This window comes from Hemiscyllium ocellatum, chromosome 18 (genome assembly GCF_020745735.1).
Source record: "Hemiscyllium ocellatum isolate sHemOce1 chromosome 18, sHemOce1.pat.X.cur, whole genome shotgun sequence".
Lineage (NCBI taxonomy): Eukaryota > Metazoa > Chordata > Chondrichthyes > Orectolobiformes > Hemiscylliidae > Hemiscyllium > Hemiscyllium ocellatum.
In genome coordinates, this window is record NC_083418.1 from 51,737,731 (window position 1) to 51,743,730 (window position 6,000).

A 6,000-nucleotide genomic window follows, 5' to 3' on the forward strand; every position below is an offset into this window, starting at 1 on the left:
CAGCACTTTGGAACAATTTACTACATGGGAAGAGCTCCATAAATTCTTTCTGCCACAGAAAGTCGTTGAGGTAAAAAAATTGAATGTTTAAAGAAGGAGTTAGATACTGCATAGCTCTTAGGCTAAGGTATCAAACCTATGGGTGTGAAAGTAGGAAAAGGGTACTGAGTTGGATGAGCAATGATCATATTGAATGATAGGGCATGCTCGAAGAGCTGAATGGCCTACTCCTGCAGTTTTGCTCGACATTTCTATGTTTTGTAAATATTTAAGTTAATTAATTACTTCTACACTTGTAACAGATATATAAAGTTCTAGTTAGACACAATCTGGAGTATTCAATACACTGCTGGCACCAAACATCAGGAAAGGAGGTATGTTGGAATACTCAGCAGGTCAGGTAGTATGTGTGGAGAGAAAGAAAGCATTAATGTTTCAGGTCTTAACTTGAAATGTTCTCTCTCCACAGATGCTGCCTGACATCCAGCATTCCCTTTCTTTTTCTAATTTCCAACATCCACACTTTTCCTTCAAGAAGCACACATTGGCCTGAAAGAGATGTGGTGCAGACTGACTGAATAATACATGGGTTAAAAGAATTACAATGAGGACAGGTTTGCATTCACTGAAATACAGGTGATTAATGGGTGATTGAGCTGTTTAAAAAGATTAAAGAATTATATCGTGTATCTAGAGATGAACAATTTTATCTAGTGAGGTAGCTCATAACCTTAAAGTTGGAGCTAAGTTATTGAAGGGTGATATCAGTAAGGACTCCTTCATACAAATGGTAGTGGAAACCTCTTTTCCTAAAACCTTGCTGAGGTTGGGGATCAATGAAAAATTTCAAAACAAAATGTGGTATATTTTTGTTGGTCATGGATATTGAGGATCACAGAACTAAGGTGATTAGGTGGAGTTAAGATATAGATCAGCTGATAATACTGAATGGTGGAGCAGGCTTTAAGGGCTAAATGGTCTTCTCCTGCTCCTATGCTTGCATTCAATAGAAAGATTGGGCATGAAGTTGAAGATGAAAGAATGGAAGAAGGTGTATAGAAGCAAGCAGTTCCCAACTGTTGAGGGATCCAGAATGAACAGCCAGAGATTAAATATTTTAGAAGGGACTCAAGAGACAATAAAATAAAAAGAACTTCCATTCTGTGGCATGACCTCCAGACATCCTAACATACTTTAGAGCTAATGGAGCATTTTAGAAGTATTGTCAATGTGGGAAATTGCCTCAATTTAATATCTTGTCTAAAAGGCAGCACCTCCAACGATTCAGCATTTCATTACTACTGCACTGATATCTCAGCCTTAATTTTTGTACTCAAGTCCTGAACTATGTCTTCAATCACCTGACTCAAGGAGTGAGAATGCTACAAACGGAAATGTTATTAACGCAAAACGATATGGCCTCCATTTTCAGGGTTTGTGCTTGAGGCAGAATCTACTGTCAATATTCACCATTAGGTGGAAAAGGTGGTTGAAAAACAAAGTTGGAGAGATAAGAAAATGTGACATGGAAATGTGATTAAAACTATTTCCTCATGTTGGCTGTAGAGGCCAAAATGAGCTTGACTGGTTGAATGGCCTAATTTAATATTGTAACTACTACTTCCTCTTCTCCAGGTATTATTCTTGATTATTCAAGGCTCCCTAAATGACGGATTATGCATTACTTTTACTCCTGCAATGGGTGAAAGGAAGGCTCCAGGTCAGCATATTCCAAAGCTATATGTCCTTTAATAGGTCATTTGCAGAAATTTCTTTGCCCAAAGATTGGAGGGAATATGGAACTTGCTATATTAAAGAGTGGCTGAGGTAAATAGCATGGTTATATTTAAGAGGAAGCTAAGTAAACGCAGAGGGAGATATTTACAGAAGGATATTCTGAATTGAAGGAGATGATATCTGGAGAGAAGAGACTTACCACTGTTACACAGTGGAAGGGAAAAACATTTGAGCAAAACCCTGGAAATTGGAAGTGTAAAACTGAATGGACCCCTTATGTGCAGCTGAGATGTTGAATCAGGACATGATGAAAGCACATACAGTCAACTCCACCAAGCCCTCCACACAAACATCTGGAGCTTTGTACCACAGTTAGGACAGCTGTCCCACAGATCAGTCAAGCCATACACTGACTTGGCATATCCACCAAATAATAGCTATCACTTGCAGACAATGCTCAAACACCTCCATCATGGTCCCTCGGTATGCCCTGTCACTCTAGGTCACCAGAGCTGCAGGTAGACAAGATAGTGAAGAATGCATTTGGTATACCTGCCTTTATTGGTCAGTGCATTGAGCATAGGAGTCAGGAACTCATGTTGCGACTGTACAGGACACTAGTTAGGGTACTTTTGGAGCATTGTATGCAATTCCAGTCTCCCACCTATAGAAAGGCAAGGTCTTTTCCCTGGAGTGGGGCAGTCCAAAACTAGAGGGCGTAGGTTTAAGGTGAGAGGGGAATGATATCAAAGGGACCTAAGGGACAACCTTTTCATGTACAGGGTGGTATGTGTTTGGAGCTGCCAGAGGAAGTGGTGAAGGCTGGTACGACTGCAGCACTTAAAAGTCATCTGGATGGGTATATGAATAGGAAGGGTTTAAAGGGATATGGGCCAAATGCTTGCAAATGTGATCAGATTTATATAGGTTATCTAGTCAGCGTGGATGAGTTGGACTGAAGGGTCTGTCTCTGTAGGGTATATCTCTATGACCCTATGACCAGAGGTGGCAACACATTGATAAACAATTGAGAATGAATGACCCTGGGTGTCCTCAACATTCTCTTTCGATCCTATGATGTTTCATGGTATTAGGTCAAACATTATCACGAAAACCCGCTTAACTACTGCTTACTGTCTGCCCTCAGCTAATACAGTGGTACTCCTATGCGGAAGAAACAGCAATTATGTGAGATGTATTTTAGGTGAGTGAACGTCAAAATTATTAGTAGGGGTGATTTGGGATCACCACTATTTATTGAACCGGCTGAATCCTGAAGGACAGATCCCACAACAGGTGCTGTGAGAACCACAAGCAGCATAAATATATTTAACCAAAGTTTGTTACTCATGGCCTAGCATATCTCCATTCCCATCAAATAAATAAATCAACCCAGTTCAATGACGAACACAGTAGAACTTGCCAGGAGCAGCACCAGGCATACCTAAAAATAAGGTACCAATCTGGTGATACCGCAACATAGGAATATATGCATGCTAAGCAGCAGGAAGAGCATGTTATAGGCAGAGTAAGGTGATTCCATGACCAACAGGTTAGGTCAATGCTCTGTTACAACTAGTTGTGAATAGTGGTGGCCAATTAAGTGACTAACAGGAGTAGGCTTCACAAGCACTTCCATCCTCAATAATGGCAAAGTGCACAAGGCTGGAAGTCTTCAGCCAGAACTGCCGAGTGGATGGCCTGCATCTTAGGTCTCCAGAGATGTCAGTCTTCTGTGAATTTAATTGACTATATGTGATATCAAGAAATGATTGAAGCTACTAGATGCAAAAAAATATAGATCCTGACAACATTCCACATTCTGAATTGTGTTCCAGAACCAGTTATGCTCCTAGGCAAGCTATTCCAGTACTGGCATTTACCCAACAATGTGGAAAGTTGTCCAGTTATGCCTGTCCACTAAAAAGCAGGAATAATCAAATCGGGACAGTTATTGCCTCATCAGTCTACTCTCAATCATCAGCAAAATGATGGATGGTATTAAAACACACCATGAAGTAAGAGACAATTTCACAGCATTAATCTGCACATTGGTGCTTAATATGGGTTCTGGCTCCAAACCTCATCAAACCTTAGTCTAAACATGGACTAAAGATTTGAATTCAGATGTGTTGTCAGCGCTACTGACTTGCCACCAAGATAGATTTAATTGATAGCAGCAGGAATCCTAGTAAAATTAAAGTCAATGGGAATCACAGAAAACCCTCCAAAGGTTGGAATCGTGCTGAGCATGATAGAAGATTATTGTGTTGATGAAGACCAATCATCACATCCTTAGAATATGACTGCAGGGGTTCCTCAGGACAGTACCCTATGGGTTACCTTCCATCCATCATAAAGTCAGAAGTGGGATGTTTGCTGATGACAGTTTTTGTGGGACTTCCTTTGCGATGTATCTGCAACTACTGATATATAAGTGAAAGCCCTGCCTACCATTGTAGTTACAACATCTGAAACAGTATTTCTAACTCTATGCAACTGGATTTGCTTTTGAATACATAATGCAGGGATTCAAATTATTTACATTTAAAACTTTCAGAAGGGAATTGGACACATTTTGTGTAGAAATGTAGGAGGGGAGTGGGGCCTTTTAAAGAACCAGCAACAACAGACTAGGCTGAATGGCCTCCACTTATCCTGTCAGATTCTATGATTCTCATTTACTCATTTGCTCACAACAATGCCAGAAAATACAGGGAAACACTTGATATGAGAAGATAAGAGTCAAACGTATGAGCCTATTAACAAACCTCAAATATCTGAACAGTAACTGAGTGGCAGTGGAATCCTTGCATTGCACTCCACTTCCCATCAATAAGTGCTCACACCAACTGTTGCTTTGACAAGGTTTTGCACAGGCCAGTCACACATCTTGGCATCTTCCAACTTTTTCATGATTCACTGAGCCTTCAAGACTTGGGTGCAGAACATTCCCACAGGATGTTGATACTAGCAAGTTTCCCCATGTTAACATTTCAATTCTTTGCTTTAAAGTTTTGGACAGGGAGATGCAGCCTTGCACTGAAAAAACTCGGTGTCATTGAAAAGACAGGAAACCTGAATAAGTAACACAGAATCAAGCTGACAGAGGCACCTAATCTCCAAATGATTTGTCCCTAATGGCATTTCTGTACAGTTCACAATCCAGTAACATTGCAGAGAGCTGTGCTGCACCTGGAAGACTCTCTATAAAGAACAACCCTTACTGTTTTATTTCTGCTTTCTCACCCTTCATACAGCAACAAGCTTCACAAAGATTCTCGGAAGATTGCTAGTACATATTTCACAACGCACAGAGTCACTAAACCACATTAAAAAAGTGTAATTATTTTCTTAAACGGCTTAACTACTATATGCAGCTAATTAATCCCATGACTGAAATTTTATCTTTAAAAGCTCAGGGCTGCTTTCAGTATTTCTCTAGTATCTTTCTAGAACTCATGGTAAAGGTATTATACCTTGTCAGCAGCAACAGAAACACGAAGCTCGATTCTGCTCACAGCCGGTGAATAAACCTCTCAGAAGCCGGTTATTTGGATCACCCTGCATACATAAACTGAGTGACAGACTAATTCCTGCTATTCTGAGCCCAGCCTCTCTCTCACTCCTGGGAGCTTTTACCATTTAAGGTCAATGTTCCATCTGGTCTTGCTGGCTCTCTCTCTCTCTCTCTCTCTCTCTCTCTCTGTTGCTCTTTCTCATTTGCTTTCTGCCTCTCCCTCTCTCACTGTTTCAGTTTCTGTGCCTCTTCTCTCCCTGTCTCTATCTCTATCCTCTATTCTTTTCTCCCTGTATCTCTCATCCTGTCCTTCTGTGTGCCCCCTCATTATCTCTCTCAATGTCCAACCCCCGCTCTGTTTCTCCCCCTACTCTGTGTTTCCCCCTCCCTGCCTCAGTTTCTCTGTCTACTTTTCCCTGCTTCATTCTCGTTCTGTCTGCCCTTTCTCTCCTTGCTTCTCTTTTTTTGTCTCTCCCTCTCCATTCTCCCACACTCTGTGTACTCTTGTCACTAGCTCTTCGTCCACTAGATCATTCAGCATGTCTGACTGTCTTTCCCAATCCCTCCATCCTTCTCCCCCTGCTGCTCTTACACATCCTCTCTCTCTCCAGGAAACTAAAACAAAACCACTTAAAGAAAACTTGTTCGAGTGTATGCAATAGGCAGGCAGTAAGTTGTTTTCTCTTTGAAGATAAAAATAACATTGCATAATTTAGATTGTTCACATCCTTTTTCGATACTGA

The 6,000-nt window shown here is 40.9% G+C and overlaps 1 protein-coding gene across 6 annotated transcripts in view; it reads right to left on the bottom strand.

Moving 5' to 3' along the window:
- mrvi1 (murine retrovirus integration site 1 homolog) overlaps window positions 1-5,300 on the bottom strand; it is a 120,191-nt gene extending 114,891 nt beyond the window's left edge. For all 6 annotated transcript variants that reach the window (XM_060838990.1, XM_060838994.1, XM_060838992.1 and 3 more), the window contains exon 1: window positions 5,217-5,300. The gene's annotated coding sequence lies outside the window, so the exon portion shown is untranslated. The remainder of the gene's footprint in view (window positions 1-5,216) is intronic.
- Between the last annotated feature and the right edge of the window lie 700 nt (window positions 5,301-6,000).